The sequence below is a fragment of the Notamacropus eugenii genome, chromosome 4, assembly GCF_028372415.1.
Source record: "Notamacropus eugenii isolate mMacEug1 chromosome 4, mMacEug1.pri_v2, whole genome shotgun sequence".
Lineage (NCBI taxonomy): Eukaryota > Metazoa > Chordata > Mammalia > Diprotodontia > Macropodidae > Notamacropus > Notamacropus eugenii.
In genome coordinates, this window is record NC_092875.1 from 113323500 (window position 1) to 113340614 (window position 17115).

At 37.8% G+C, this 17115-nt stretch overlaps 1 long non-coding RNA gene across 1 annotated transcript; it reads left to right on the forward strand.

Annotated features, from left to right (window-relative positions):
- Nucleotides 1-9378: 9378 nt before the first annotated feature.
- On the forward strand, nucleotides 9379-16327 carry LOC140500500 (uncharacterized). The gene is made up of 2 exons (XR_011965764.1): nucleotides 9379-9656; nucleotides 15704-16327. It is a non-coding gene; the product is annotated as an uncharacterized lncRNA (long non-coding RNA).
- The last annotated feature ends 788 nt before the right edge of the window (nucleotides 16328-17115 follow it).

The window sequence follows — 17115 nt, forward strand, 5'->3', positions numbered from 1 at the left end:
TGCAAAGGCAGGTGGCCTAGCTGTACTAGATCTAAAACCATATTATAAAGCAACAATAATCAAAACTATTTGGTACTGGCTAAGAAAGAGAGTGGTGTATCCATGGAACAGATTAGGTACACAAGATACAGAAGTAAATAATTATGGCAATCTACTGTTTGATAAACACAAAGACTCCAGTTTTTGGGATAAGAATGCATTATTTGAGAAAAGCTGCTGGGAAAACAAGAAAACAGTAGTTTCTGTCTAAACTAGATTTAGACCAATATCTCATACTATTTACCAAGATAAAGTCAAAATGGGTCCATGATTTAGACATAAAGGATGACACCATATCCATGGGGAGAAGAAGAAACACAATACAATGGGGAAAGTCAAAACATGAAGTCAGAAGAACCAGGTTCAACTTTCCACTCTGTCACATTCTTATGTACCTTTTGGCAAGTCATTAAGCTTCTATGACCTCAGTGACCTCATCCATAAAATGATGAGATTGGTCTAGGTGGCCTTTGAAGTTCTACCTAGCTGTAAATCTATGAGTATCACCTTGCTTTACAATTATTCTTCAGTTTTTCCAAATGTGTAAATCTAATCTGCCATTCACATTCTAAGTTCTTCCAGGACAAATATGCATAATTGTTATATCTTCTTTTGTAAAAGAAACCTGGTACAAATGAAATAGTAAGGGAACCATGACTCAAAAGACATAGACTCAAATTTTCGCTCTTCAGTTTACTACCTACATAAGCTTAGGAAAATTATTTAACCCCTCAACATCAGAAACCTCATCTTTTAAAAGGTGCTTAATAAACACTTGATGATTAATTTATTGTGTTTGTGTCATCTTACGTAACTCATGTATCCATTCATCCACTCACATTCATTCCAGAAACATTAAGTACCTATTATGAGTCCCTGAGCTCAGTTCTATACTGGATCACATACAGAATCACTGAAAAATTGCATTTGAGGGTTGGAAGGTGTCTTAGAGAACCTTTAGTAATCATCTCCCCTCATTTTGCAGATAAAGAAACTGTATCTCAGAGGATTTAAATGCCTTTTCAAAGATCATATTATGAGTCAGTGCCAGAAGTAGGACTTTTCAGTTGGTAAGTGACATTTTCAACATATTATATTTAACATTTTTCTAAGGACAAGAATAAAGTGAAATACTTACATTAACCCTCATTCAATATAGTTCAATTGTTCTAGGTTTGTGGAGATAGCAGTTTAGAACACTAAAAGAACAGTTGCCATTCTGAACATCACTGTAGAGATTCATAGATCTAGGATAGTGCTTATCCTCATCTTCATCAAAGCCCACCTTAATTAAGTACTCCCTCCTAGGAGAAGCTTTCCTTGACACCTCTCTGCATTCATTCATTCATTTGTTAATTCAATAAAGATTTATTAAGTGCCTATTATGTGCTTGCCCTCAAGGATCTGACAATTTAAAGAAGGAGACAGCATTCAAATGAATATACAAAACAAGTTATACACAGGGTAAACATGAGATATTATCAGAAATTAGAATTATTTAGTGTAATTTCCTTCTGATTTTTTTTTGCATTTATACATCTGCTTATATATTTAATCAGCCCAGTAGAATGTAAATTTCATGAGGACAAGGACTTTTTTCATTTTTTTTCTTTGTATCAAATGCATCTTACACACACTACCCAGAACATAGGAGGTAACTAATGAATATCTGTTGAACTGAATTGGATTGATCTCAAGGAACTCATATTCTAGTAGAATGGGTAACATGTAGATTACAAGGTCTGTCTCAAAAGCAGAATGTGCTAAGTGCTTTAAGATCCAAAAGGGGATAGTTTTTCCCAAATGGATATTTCCAAGAGAAGATCTTGCCATTGCTTTTAATAGCCCTGTTCGTAGCCCATCAGCAGTTAGAAAAGTGACTAAAGTTATGAGTTCATAGGACTTCCCTTTCCTGAGAAAGGAGATCCTTAATGCACAGCCACCAAGAGAAAGTTTCTGGCTTTCCTCCCTCCTCATCATGGCCTATGACCCATTTGAGGTCTGTAGATCATGTGGTCTTTTGTCAGATACTTGTCCCAAGTCTAAATTAGGCAGAGTAGACTACCTCTGTCCTTTCCTCCCATCCCCATAAATATTGACATAATTTGGGAATCTTGTGAGTGTACTCTTTTTCCTTTCCCATTCCTAAATATATTTGTTGAGAATTTTGTGAGTATATACAAAGTTAACATAGATCAAATTTGCTTCAAACAGTGGTGGCATTGGATTTCATATATCCTAGATTCCCTGTCCTCTTCCACCAATAGAATGTATGCCTCTTAAAGCAAGGACTCAGTTTTTGAATCTCTAGGATCTAGCACAGTTCTGCAACACAGAAATAGGAATATGAACTTGGCCTGTGATTTCTGTGTTACCAGGAATTCCTGGATGAGGATATGGTTTCTATCAGTGAAGGTTCCCACAACCATAGCTCAAATTCTCTGCAACTTATAATTTTAGAGGGTTGCTCAAAGCATTATGGGATTAAGTGACTCGTCCAGTGCCATAGAGGCAATATATATTAGAAGTGGGACTTGAAACCAGATCTTTTCTTGGCTTCCAAACTAATTCTTCATCCCCTATGATACTCTTCCCAGAGTGATTTTAAGAGAAAAATTAGAACATAGACACTATACAACACTGTAACCTTTTTTGGAATTTATTCTTTAGGACTAAGTTTAATTCTGACTCATTCCTCAACCATATTATATGCATTTCAAATGAATAGTAGAATAAAATGTTATAAGCTATAAGAGCATTAAGAAACCAGTTGAGAAATAAGACAATTTCCATGAGAACAGATTATACATTTTCTTCCTTTCTGAGTATAAAATAATTAATCTAAGGTCATCTGGAATGATTTTTTCTATTTAATTATTAGTTTACATTTTCTATGAGTAAAGTCCTTATATACTTAATCTTCAAATTATCAAATAAACTTCCTTCAAAGTGAAAAGAAAACTTACTCTGTCCACTGCACCAATTGAATTGAATTGATTTTTGAAGTGTGAACATGACAAGTTGCATCATTTAGCATCCAAACTCTGACCATTATTCTAACTAACTCTGTTAAGTTGCTGCACAAAATGAATTATCATAAATTAATTCCAAAGAATTATACTCTATATGCTTAATTATTAATGGCATTGTGACATTATCAATGGTACCAATTATTAGTGGTGTTAATAATTAATAAACCACATCATTGCACAAGGGTTGATGATGAGTAAATTATATTAAATAAATATATTGAATTAAAATGAATATTAATTAGAGTTCAAAGAATCAGTGTGACATAGTGAAGAGAGATCTGGCCTTGAAGTCAGGAAGATCTCAATTCAAAGGTCATTTAAGCTTTTAGTGCTAGGCAATTCTTTAAGATCATAAATTGCAAGAGAAGATGGCAATATGAATTGAAAGAGCATTCTCACTTGAGAGCTCCCTATACCAATAAAAACACAGGTCCAAACTCTATTCCTACACCTATCCTATCTCAATGTTCAAGAGGGAGTATGCCTTAGTGGATAGGGTGTTTGAATCAGACCTAGTTGCCACACAGGGAGGTCCCCACACCAGTGATACTAGAATTCCATCATGTACACATGGTTCAGAGAATAATACAATGTTAGAGATGAAAAGAACTTTTAAAAACATCTAGGCCAATCTGTTTTAAAGATGAGGCAACGGTGACGCCAAAAGGAAGACTGGTTCTCCCACCAGCACACGGATACTGGATAAGCCAAGAGGAGAAATCAGTCCTCCAGACTTCTAGGCCAGTGTCCTTTCCAATGATCGCATTAATATCTCACCATAGGGATCATGATATATTTGTTAATGTTATGGCATGTTTGGTATTGGATGAAGACTGCTTTCAAAGTCACTGTGACCAGAATATTTGGACAATGGAAATGAAATCTAGATTCTTGGGTCCTGAGTGCCCCGGGGTAATTTGGCTTTCCCTCTGAGTTTTCTCATTCATCAGGGATATGCCTCTCCCAGAAATGACTAGGATATGGAAATATGGACTCAAGACTTCAGAATCTTTTAAAACCAGAGAGGCAGATTGGGTGAAGCCATTCAGTCACAATACAACATCAATTTATTATACATTGACTATATACAGAGCATTAGATTAAGTATTAAAGGAGATATGAAGAATAGCTATGCCATGGTCCTGGCTCTCACAATTTCCATTCTAGTAGTCAGATAAAGCACAAACAGAAAATGATAACATGTGACAAATGTTTTGAAAAGGTGAAAGACAAGTGCTATGTGAGACCTAAGTGGGGAAGCAGAGGGAAGGTCATTACTAAAGAAGACTTGAAAAGTGGGTAGGAACGAACAACTCTTTGGAGAAAGTGGCATCAAAGGAATTAACATATATTAAGTGCTTTGGAAACTTTAAAACACCGTGTAAATGCTAGCTATTTGATTAAAAGCTGTTATAGTAGTTCTTCACATGGTGAGAAGGAAAGGTACTTCATCTGTAGGGAGAAATATGAACCAAGGAGCCAAAGTGGGAGAGAGCTGTGCATGTTCAATGGGCAGGAATGTTAAGTACATGTAATTGAGTACTGTGAGGCAAGACTGGAAAGGAAGGGTGATGACAGGTTATGCAGGATCTTGAGGGACACACGAAAGGTCAGGACTTTTACTTGGTTATCATGATGGAGGCACTTAACTTTCTTCCTTCTGTGTTCTTGGTGGGCATTCATTACTTCTCAGGTATTTATAGTGAATGAATCCAGTCTTTAGAGTGAGAGCAGAATAAAACTTACTGCTCTGGTTCCAATGTTTTTAGCTCAGAATCCCCCATGGCCTGAAAGAAAGAAAAATAGTATCTGTGCATGCCATGGATTTCTAGGCCATGTAGACTTCTATGAATGGATCTAGGGAGCTATGGAAGTACTAATATGTACCAGGTCCTCTACCATGTAAGCATGGTGTTTGTTTCCTATGCCCTAAAAGACTAGGAAGTTTCCCTGCAGACTTAGCTGTTTCAGGGTTAAAAGTGACGCCTTTGACATAGCATAAAAGAGGCCAGTCTATGGGGAGTCAGTGCCTCTCCGATTTAGTGGCTAGAGGTAGTGGATGGAGCATTGGGCCTGGAATCAGGAAGTTCTGAGTTCAAATCTACCTTCAGATACTTACTATCTGTCTGACCAGGAACATGTCACTTCACCTCTTTTTCTTCATCCGTAAAATGGAGAAAATAACAGCATCTGCCTTGCAGGGTTGTGGTGAGGATCAAATGAGATAATTGTAAAGTGCTAAGAACTTTATAAATATTAGCTATTACTACCTATAGTACAGGTAATTTAATTTCAGAATTAACTAAAATAATATTGGTCAAGTACTTTGCATAGTGCCTGGCACATAGCAGATGTTTAATAGATGCTTTTCCTCGCTACATTTAATCCATATGAGTAACCATACCTTCCTGACCAGACAGGTTTCAGCATCCTTCTTTTAAAGAAAATTAATTAATTTTAAATTTTAATTAAATTATAATTAATTTATTTTTAGTCTTCAGCATTTACTTTTTTAGGATTTTGAGTTCTAAAATTTCCCCCCTTCTTCTCCTCCCTCTCCCCAAGAAGACATAAAATCTGATATAGACTATACACGTACAATGATATTAAACATATTTCCACATTAGTCATGCTGCGAAGGAAGAATCAGAACAAAAGGGGAAAACAACAAGAAAGAAAAAGACAGAGAATACTATCCTTAGATCTGCACTCCAACTCCATAGCTCTTTCTCAGGATGTGGATAGCATTTCCCACCATGAGTCTTTTGGAAATGTTTTCTTGCCATTTCTGGAAAGAGCTAAGTCTATCAAAGTCGGTCTTCATACAATGTTGCTGTTCCTTTGTATAAGGAGCAGCCAGGTAGTGTAGTGGATAGAGCACCAGTGCAGTAGTCAGGAGGACCTGAGTTCAAATCTCACCTCAGACACTTGATGGTCACTAGTTGTGTGACCTTGGGCAAGTCACTTAACCCCAATTGCCTCATCCTGGGTCATCTCCAGTCATCCTGATGAACGTCTGGTCACTGGATTCAGATGGCTCTGGAGGGGAAATGGGGCTGGTGACCTGCACAGCCCTTCCTCACTCAAAACAAAGTCAAGTGCAAGTCATATCATTATTTCTCTGATGGCATGGTCTTCTTAGGCAATGAAGGACAAACACACACACACACACACACACACACACACACACTTTGTATAATGTTCTCCTGGTTCTGCTCACTTCACTCAGCATCATGCAAGTTTTTCCAGGTTTTTATGAAATCTGCCTACTCATCATTTCTTATGGAACAACAGTATTCCATTACATTCATATACCAAACTTGTTCAGCCATTCCCCAAATGAGGGGCATCCCCTCAATTTCCAAATCTTTGCCACCACATGAAGACGTGCTATAAATATTTGTGCACATGTGAGTCCTTTTCCCTTCTATATAAACTCTTTGGTATTGACAGATCAAAGGATACTCACAGTTTTATAGCCCTTTGCGAATAGTTGCGAATTGTTCTCCAGAATAGTTGAATCAGTTCACAACTTCAGCAACATTGCATTTGTGTTCCAATTTTCCCACATATTCTAGAAGTTTATCATTTTCTTGTTTTGTCATGTTAGGCAATCTGATAGTTGCTAGGTGGTCTCTCAGAGTCGTAGTTTGCATTTCCCTAATCAATAGTGATTTAAAGCTTAACTCTCCTTCTGTAGGCTTCACCTTCATTGCTTGCTGCCATTTCCTTGATGCTATTTTCTCTCTAGTGTTTATGACACTGCTTTCTTTTGGTTCTCCTCCTAGTTAACTACTCTTCAATCTCCTTTGCTGTACACTTATCCGGATCATGGGTGTATTCAAATTCCCTGTCCCCTCCTCTCTTCTCTGTACTATTTTACTTGATCTCACCTGCTCCCATGGCTTCAGTTGTTATGTCTGTGCTGATAAGTCTCAAATCTAGTCATCTAGTCACCCATGCTTATAGCCTAGAATGACACCATTTTCAACACCTCATTCTGACTCATCCCCCATATCTAATCTGTTGTCGTGGCTTGTCAATATTTTCTTTCTTAGCATCTCTTTTACTCATTCCTTCTCTCCTATGACACTGCAACCACCCTGATTCAGGTCTTCAACACCTCATACTCAGACTATGTCATTAATTGGTTGATTTCACTGCTCCCAGTCTTCTTCATCTCCAGTCCATTCTTCACTTAGCTGTCAAAGTAATCTTCCTAAAATACAAGCCTGACTACAACAGCATACCTTCTCCTTACTCAGTAAGCTCCAGTGGTTCCCTATCACCTCCAAAATTCGAATACAACATCCTGTGTTTGGCATTCAAATCCCTTTATAGCCTGCTCTCTCTTCATCTTTCTCATCTTTTTACACTTAGTATCCCCCAACCCTTGACAAACCCTGTTATCTAGTGGCATTATCCTCCACAATATTCCTCCCATGATTCCCCGAATCCTGGCATTTTTACTCACATTCCCTGTGCCTGGAATTCTTTCTCCTCATTTCTGCCTCTGATTCCAATCAAGTTCCAGCTAAAATTTTGCCTCCTACAGAAAATCTTTCCTGATCCTCCTTAATTCTAGTACCTTCCCCCATTCATTATTTTCAATTTATTGTGTGCATAATATATTGTACTTATTGTGTATACTGTAAACTATGTTTGTACATAGTTGTTTGTATGTTTTCTCCCTCTTACTCTAGGAGCTCTTTTTCAGGCAAAAATTGTCTTTTGCCTTTCTTTGTATCCCTAGCAATTAGCACAGTGCTTGACGCATTGTGGGTGCTTAATAAATGTTTATTAACTCACTGACTTCCCAATAAGCTTGATCTTCTCCAGGTTTCTTCTCTTAACCATTTCCTGCATTTCGTTTTCAAATTCAGTTGTCTTCAGTCCTCCCATCATCCTAGTCTCTTTTTCTTTCTGGATGCATTTTAATTTATCTCTGTCATTCTGGAAATATAATCTCCTGAACTGAATACAGAGTTTTGGAGTTGGTAAACATCCAATAATGGCAGTCTAGGAATAGTCATAACTACATTTTAGGGGTTCTAGGTGGATCAGTGGACCTAGGGCCAGGAAGATTTAGGTTCAAATAAAATTTTGGCTGCTTACTATCTGTGTGACTCTGGGCAAATCACTCAACCTGCCTCAGTTTCCTCATCTCTACAATGGGTATATTAACAGCACCTACTTAGTGAAGTGAGCAGAACTAGGAGAACATTGTACACAGTAGCAGCAACGTTATGTGATGACTAACTATGATAGACTTAGTTCTCAGCAATACCTTGATCCAAAAGACTCAGGACAGAAAATATGCTATCCATATCCTGAGAAAGAATTGTGGAGTCTGAATTCAGCAAAGCATACTAATTTTAATTTTTTTTTGTTTTTTTTTCTTGTTTTTTCTTTTGTTCTGATTCTTCTTTCACAACAAGACTAATATGGACATATTTTTAATATGTTTGCACATGTATAACTTATATGAGATTGTTTGCTGCTTTGGTGAGGATGAAGGGGAGGGGAGGAGAAAACTTTGGGACTCAAAATCTTATACAAATAAACATTAATTTACATGTAATTAGAGAAACAATAAAATGCTATTAAGTGGAAAAAATAATAGCCCCTAGTTGCCAGTGCCGTTATGAGGATGAAATGAAATGAAATTTGTAAAGCATTTGTAAACATTTAAAATGCTATATAAATATTGCTACATCATTCGTTGTTCTTGACTCATTTTTGAGACTGTGGTCATTTCATCACCCCAATCCTCATCATCTTTCTCATAAGAACTATCATGATTAAAGACCTCTAGAATTCTGTATTTTTCAAGATGAGGCCCTCAGACAGTGTTTCAATATGGTCATTTGTTAGAGATGCTATAGAAGATACTTCTGTTTTGGTACAAATTTGGCTAGATGTCATTTGACGAATCTACCAACTCTGAGATTCTACGATTTTATGCTTTCCATACCAGAAATAGGAGGCAGCTTTTTTTTTTATTTTTCCAGAAATCTTGTGCTCTATTTACACAACTTGTTCATTGCATAACCTGTATCCAACTGGTCTAGGACAATTCTAACATCTGAGCATTCATTCTTGCAGCTGGTCTCTTGAATAGCAGCTAGAAAGTTGGCAGGCCTAAGATGAACAGAAGGGTTCCCTTCCAGCCACTATGATAGTGTCAACACTAATAATTTGCAGTGGCAGAAATGGATTTCTTTTGGCACAGAACCCCGGAGGCCTGAGGCTCATTTTGAAGGAGAGCCAAGGTTACAACAGTACAGTTCAGACAATACCCTTCTCATGGTGTTTCATTATCACAGCGTGTCTGGTCTTTGCCTGTGTGCTGTCTTTCCTGTTTGGGCTGCAAGAGGAGGAAGCACTATTTTGATAGCCCTACTCTCTTACAATTCCCTTAGGAACTTCTAAGTTAGCAAACTGAAATGAGGATTCAGGCTGGATTACCCAACTCTATGCAGAGAACAGAGGTACAATACACATTACAGATAAGTTCTACTCCCTCACAGAGGAAGAACTTGGAACCTGGAAGGATGAATGGACTTGCCCAATGTAATACACAAGGTAAGCAGCAGAGCCAGGGTCTCAAACTGGGTCACCTGACTCTGTCAATTGACAGTATATTAATCAGCAAGTTTATTAAATGCCTATGTATGTGTGCATTTCTCTCTTTCTCTCTCTGCCTATCCATTCTCCTTACTTCCTTATTTCCCTCTGTCTTCTGACTTCCTTTGTCTCAGCTAAAATCTCATTTTTTATAAGAAGGTTTTCCTAATTCTCTTTAACTTTACAGCTTTCCCTCTGAATTTCATACTATTTATGTTGTACATACCTTCTACATATAGTTTTATATTATCTCTATTATCTCTTTTTGTATATGAGCTTCTTGAGGGAAGTTGGGTGGATACAGCCATCTATCTGTTATCTATCTATCATCTATCTGTCCATCTACCATCTATCTATCTATCTATCTATCTATCTATCTATCTATCTATCTATCTATCTATCTATCTACCTTATATAGTTTGTATGGTATGTATCTGTGTGTATGTGCATTTGTACATAAGACAGAGAGAGAGGGAGTCAGACAGACAGAGACAGAGAATCAGAGAGAAGAGTTTTGTCAAGAAGAAAGATACAGTGGTATTTTATGAAATCTAATGGGAAATTCTTTAGGGACTGGGCATTAGGTCAGACAATAGGTCATCATTCTTGGTTGGCTAATCAGCTAGTAAATACAAATTAAAATAAAAAGACAAAAACACATTTGTTAAATGTTTGCTATGTCTGGCAGACAATGTGTCAAGCAATGGAGATACAAAGAAAGGTAAAAATAATCTCTTCTCTCAGGAAGCTCATGTGTTAATAGAAGAGACAATATACAAAATAACTGTCCATCTCTAAAAGATATATACAGTGTGAAGAGTAGGTAAACTTAGAGGGAAGACTTTAGCATTAAAGGAGATTGGGAAAGGCATCCAATAGAAGGTGGAATTTTGTCTGAGATTTGGAGGAATTTAGGAGATGGAAGTGAGATCAGAGATAATTCCAGGAATGGAGAAACTGCCATTGAAAATGCACCAGATTAGGGGATTGAATGTTTCGTATGAGTAATAAGGAAGCCACTGTCACTGCACATGGAAGTAAGTATAAGAAGACTGGAGATGTAGGAAGGGACCAGTTTATAAAAGATTTTAAAAGCCAATTCAGAGATTTGAAATTTGGTTCCTTTCAGCTTTTGAAACATTTCCCCTAGAAATCCAGATGAGGCTCCATAAAACATTTCTACTATGATAAGACAGGGAGAGACTCAATGCTGGAGAATTTTTTAGAGCCCTCTAAGAGACAACTAGATGATACAGCAGATGGAACTCCAGTCAAGAGAGCCTGAGTTCAAATGTGGCCTCAGAAACTTACTAGCTGCGTACCCTGAACAAGTCACTTAACCCTATTTGTCTCAGTTTCCTTACTGGTAAAATGAGCTAGAGAAAGAAATCCCAAACCACCCCAGAATTTTGCTACAAAAACCCTCAAAGGGGTCATGGACAGACAGACAGGACCGAAATGACTCAGCAACAACAGGAGGTACCAGCAATAACCAACAAGTCAGCACAGTAGTGCTTAAATCCCTCTGTGGTTATGCAGGAGTTGGGAGCTATACTAACTTTAAAAGGCTTTAAGACAAACAGAATCTAAGACAGCCATTCCTGTTCAATACCCACTGTGTGATAGTAATGGATCTCCAGGGGTAATTGTGTTTAGTCTTTCTCCAACAGTCTTGTTGTATCCTAGCCATGTTGCCATTCTCTGGCCAGTCATCTTCCTTTTCTATCTATAGGGTTATACACTTCCATCAGTCATGAAACTAGGCTAATTGCAAGCTTCTTATCCATTATATTTGAGGTAGGAAATCCACCTCCCTTGATTGAACTAGACTAGGGGTGGGGAACTTGTGGTCTTGAGGCCACATGTGGCCTTCCAGGTCCTCAAGTATGGCCCTTTGACTGAATCCAAACTTCACAGAACAAATCCTTTATTAAAAGGATTTGTTCTGTAAAACTTGGACTCAGTTAAAAGGCCACACCCAAGGACCTGGAAGATCTTATGGGGCCTTGAAGGTTCAGGTTCTCTACCCTTAAACTAGGCCCTGTCAGTTCCAAATGAGGATTCCATACTTTGGGACAGTGAAAAGTGAGTTAAAGCCTCGTCATCTTCAAAATCGTTGCAGAGAATGAAAGTGAATCGATGGTTGTCAATGTTTACAAGATATCATTATGGGATATTTCCTTCCAACTCTCCTTACCCCCCCTTTTAAACTTAAGGTCAAGAGCACCACCATTCTTTATGTGACTCAGGCTTGGAAGTTCAGTATTACACTCAGTTCTTTCCTTTCCCTTGCCTCACCTATTCAGTCAGTTGCCAAATTCTGTCATTTCTACCTCCACACCATCTCTAGCATGTTTTCCTCTCTCCACTCACATAATCACCCCTATTTCAGTGCCTCATTACCAGTCACCTGGATAATTGCTAGTTGTAATTACATTTGGTCTCCTGATTCTTCTCACCCTGTTCCAAACTGTCCTCCATTCACTCAGTCAATTGGTTTTCCCTAAGTGCACACACCTCACCAATAATCCAACCCTCCCTTTCCCCTCTGTAATCAACTAAGAAAACTTGACTGTACAATCGGTATCTACAGAGGCCCTCCCCCATATCATCCGGAGTTATACTCTCAGTTCTGGGTACACTCTTTTTAGAAGGTCATTGTTTGAACAAGGGTACTGAAGATGGCAAAAAAAAGGGTTCAAGAGGGTTCAAGATCATATCATATGAAGAATTGTTGAGGCAGCTTGAGATATTTAGTCTGCAGAAGAGCACTTAGTGAGGACATGATAGCTGTCTTTGAGTATTTTTAAATGTTAATTTTTAATTTTTAAATATTCTGTTTGTTGCAAAAAAAGGCCAATTTACTCTTGGTTTAAGGAAAATCTTCCTAGAAATCAGTGTTCTAAAATGGAATCTGCTCCCTCGACATTGACTTTTAAACAAAAGCTGACTACCTGTTGGGTTTGTGGGACAGGGGATCCTTAATGAGGTACCTGAGAAATTCTCAAAGTTACCTTCCTATTCTGAGACTGTGATCCTAGGACTTTCAGTCAGTGCTTTAAAGGGACACCATGTAATAAGGAAAATGCACAAGCTGTCTAGAGAATGGAGTGGCATTTTAGGACCCAGCCTGAGGCAGGGTATCTCATTTAACCTTCTGTTTCTTATTTGATTTGATACCAATACTCAATTATTGAATCAAAGGGAACTCTTTCCCATGCACATTCCAGGGGAAAGGTCTACAGAGATGGAAATCAAAGATAGGGCAATACCGAAGCCACACACACATGGCAATAACTGAGATGAGTAGAGGTTTAAATTTTTTCATGATGTCTTTCATTGGATCATAGACTGAGAGCAGAAAGGGACCACCAGGGTCATCTCATTTTACAAATAAGGATATGGAGGCCAAGGGAGGTTAAGTGACTTTTCTAGGGTTACAGGGTTGGGAAGTAGAAAGATGGCATAAGAAACTAGGTTCTGTGATTCCAAATACAGCAGTCATTCCATTGAACCTTGAGATAGGCTTGAAGGCTTTACAACAATAGCTATACTACTAATAATATTAATTAGACTAATAATCCTGTACGTGCTTCTCTTTGTAGAAGTAAATGCCCTTCCCACACTCTGATATCCAGACAAACTGGCCTTCTCTCTGCTCCTCAAACAGGATATTCCATCTCCCCTCCCCACATATATTTGCACTGACCACACATATCTGGAATACTCCCCCTCCACACTTCCATCTCATCAAATCCTATTATTCCTTAAATCACTACCTTCTGCAAGAGATCCTTTTTCGATTTCCTCAGCAGCTAGTACCCTTCCTCAAACTATCTCATGCTTTACTTTATTTATTGTTATCAAAACGACCTATATAGACTTACTTATGTATGTGTTGTCTTTCTTAGAATTTAATCTCTTTGTGAATAGATATTATTTCATTCTTTGTATTTTTGTCTCCAGTACTTATCACAGTACTTGATCCACAGTAGATACTTACATAAAAGTTCTTTGTTGATGGATTATGTACATGCTGCATTATGATTTCAAATCTGTTCTATATAAATTATTTCATCTGGCGGTTAGATGGTCTCAATGGATAGACCCCTGACCCCAGAGTTAGAAAGATCTGACTTCAAATCCAGTTCCAGACACTTAGTTATGTGTTTCTGTGCAAGGCACTTAACCTGCCTGCTTCAGTTTCTTCCATTTATAAATGGGAATAATACTAGCTTCTACCTCACAGGGTAGATGAGATGATATTTGTAAAATGCTTTGAAAATCTTAAAGTGCTATATAAACACTAGTTTGCTGCTGTTATCACTGTCCTTGTTAGATCTAATTGTAAGCCAGAAGTTTTGTAATTATAAAGCAGGCTATAACTGGTAGCTGTTACCAATTGGTGAACCTTAGAGTAAATGTGAGATAGAGAGGACCATCATTAATCTCTGATTGAATCACTATAAATTTAGGACTGAGTTAGGGTGGAGCTGGGAGAGGAATCAAAGCTGTGCACACTCCTGTGTGTAATTAAAGCCCCCTAAAGACTGAAAGACGTCCAGGAGGCTGATAATATTGGTCAATATACTCAAAGAAAAGAGGGGTTAGGATGGAAGAGAGCCTATTACTGAATTCGGGCAGGGGAAAAAAAGTGAACTGGGAATCTCTACCAGACTGTTCGATGCTTTTATTTTTGATATGAAGTATTCAAGACTTAGGAAGTTTCCATGATTTGTACCAAAGCACATGGATAATATGTAACAGAGGTGTGATTCCAATCCAGGAGTCCCGATCTCATATCCTTTCCACAGCTTGGGGCTCAAAGGAACTAAGTAATTTGCCTAAGCTAGTGAGTGGCACATTGTGAGAATCCAGGACCCTGAAATCTTAGTCCCTGTTCTTTCCCTCCTTATTTAAGGTCATTTATTTTATGTCTTCTTTTATTTTTTTTTAACTTGACTCCGTCTGCCATACTTCTAAGTCAGAAGAGTTTATCTAAATCCTAAAGAACCTGTACCACAATTTAGTTTAATTTTACTCATGCCTCATGTGGACTGCAATTCCTCAGATTCTCAATTTTTAAGCTCCAAGGCTACATTTGGCAATTAGTGGAACCCAGTGAAGTATGGCCTCATAGAAGCAAAGAGCTATGTTTCAAGTGCTTTTAGAATACACAGTATTTCCTGTCCCTGGTAAATAATGTGATCTAAGGGTACCATTATTCAAACATGGGGTGAGGTGGGTGGGAGGGGGTAGGTGATAGTGGAGTAACAAGACCTTGATTGAAACTATTATGGGCGAAAGTAGTCAAATTTTCACATTTAAACTTGCTCGACCTCTTCTTTGGGAGAAAGTATTCCCCTGGCTCTTTTTGATTTCTTTGTTCTATATTATTTTATTTTCTGCTTAGTCTTTTTTCAGGTCAGGAATGCATTAGGGAATTGGGGCTGTCTCCCTGCTAAGGAGACGGCGTATTTTAGCATCATCAGAAATAGAGATGTGAAAGTCCTGTTAGGTCACTGCCTTCCATCCTGTGGGGGCTTGTGCTGGATTACATATCTTAATGCGTTCCTCCTGCTGCTGAGTCTGGTTTCTACCGTGGGTGTAACAGGAGACCTTTGCCCCTAAATGGATTGCAAGCGGCTGCCTGTGGTCCATGAAGGCAATCCGAGGTCTGAGAAAGGGTTCTCTTGGAATGAGAGTAATCCAAAACCCATCAGAAAACTTTATTAGATCCAGGAAAGGAGAGAGAACTACTTGGTCATGACTCCAAAGCAGAAAGTTAAAGGAAACCCACCCGCTTTGGGGTTTGATCCTCAGAGGCTGCCAAAACCAAAACTAGAGCCAGGGCCTCACATCATTTTTTCTTGGAATAAGGCAGAGAGTGTTGGGACTACTGAACTGCGGTGATTTTGCTACTGTTTGAAAAAAGTGTTCCCTTCTCCTTCCTCTCTTTTCCCCTTCTTCTTCAATTGTCTCTCCTTTTTCCTCCTTCTTTGCAGGTATATGGGAAAAGGAAGATTTAGGCCTTCTACACGAATCTACAAGATTATATTCAAATAAACGATTCAAGGATAGAAGAATATTAGGAAAATAATTATATAATTAATCAAGAACAAAACAAAGCCCTGCAAGTTATGGAGAAGAAGGTCATTGGCAAAATACAATACTCATTTACGTTAAAGTTCCCTGCAAGTATGAGCATGGTCTCTCTTAAATATTAGCCAGGTGGCTGCTCTGTGGACAGAATGCTATCTTGGAGTTTGGAAGACCTGAGTTCAAATTCTGATGTTTAGCTGTGTGACTCTGGACAAGTTACCTAACCTTTTTTTTCTTTGTTTCCTCAACCCTAAGATGACTGTCATAATAGTGCCTTTCTTGAAAATGAGAATCAAAAGAGCAACATATATAATATGCTTTGCATACCTTTATTTGATGAGTAAATATGAACTGCTATTATGATAATAATGACTGAAAGCTATGCTTTGCAGCAGAGAAACCAGAGAAGCCTTCCCAGTCAAGATGGGATAAACCCAGTTGCCCCATCTACTCATTTTCTTTTGGGGGGCCAGATTTGTGATTTTGTCATTGCTGGAATTTGCTAATAAATTTCCTCCACCAATGTAGATTGGCACTTCCTCTTCAATTTCTAGTCTTAGATACCAGTGTCTTAAGTGATTTGTCTGCAGTAGCATACAGTATAGGTCAGAAATAAGACTTGAAATCTACTTTCCTTGATTCCGGGGCCAATCCTCTGTCTATCGAAGATGCCACAGAACTTTTTATTTGAGATTGTTCTAGAAACTCTAGGTATAATAATAAAACAATATCAATAGTATGTATTGGCAAGTAGGAAACAAGATTATAACTATCTGCAGATATTATAAAAGTGTCCTAAGAATATAGAAGGAAATCATCACAAATATCCTAATTAAAATAATTTTTAGTTTCTGTGAGATATAAGGATAGAAATTACTGCACAAAAATCATTAGCATTTCTATATAGTGCTAACAAAACCTAGGATGATTGATTACAATAGAAATTTCCTTCAAAAAGACTATAAAATTCATAAATATCTTAGATTTTATCTACCAAAGCTCACATAAGATTTATATACAGTTAATCCTCAACATTCATGCTTTTAACTTTTATGATTTCAAACTTTTGAGAAATTTTATTAGTAAAATAATCTCATTTTCAGTTTTACCTAGGCTACCCCACACATTCATGACTATGTACAAGAGAGAAAAAAAAAGAAAGGGATGATTTGCTCAAGCTTGTGAAGCAACTGGTATTCTACTGGGCACTTCACTGGTCTTACTCACTCTACTATTGTAGAGTGAGAGCATTCATTGCACAGTTATGTGTCTTAGTGAGAAAATAAAGGTGTTAGATGAACTTTGTGTCAAAATA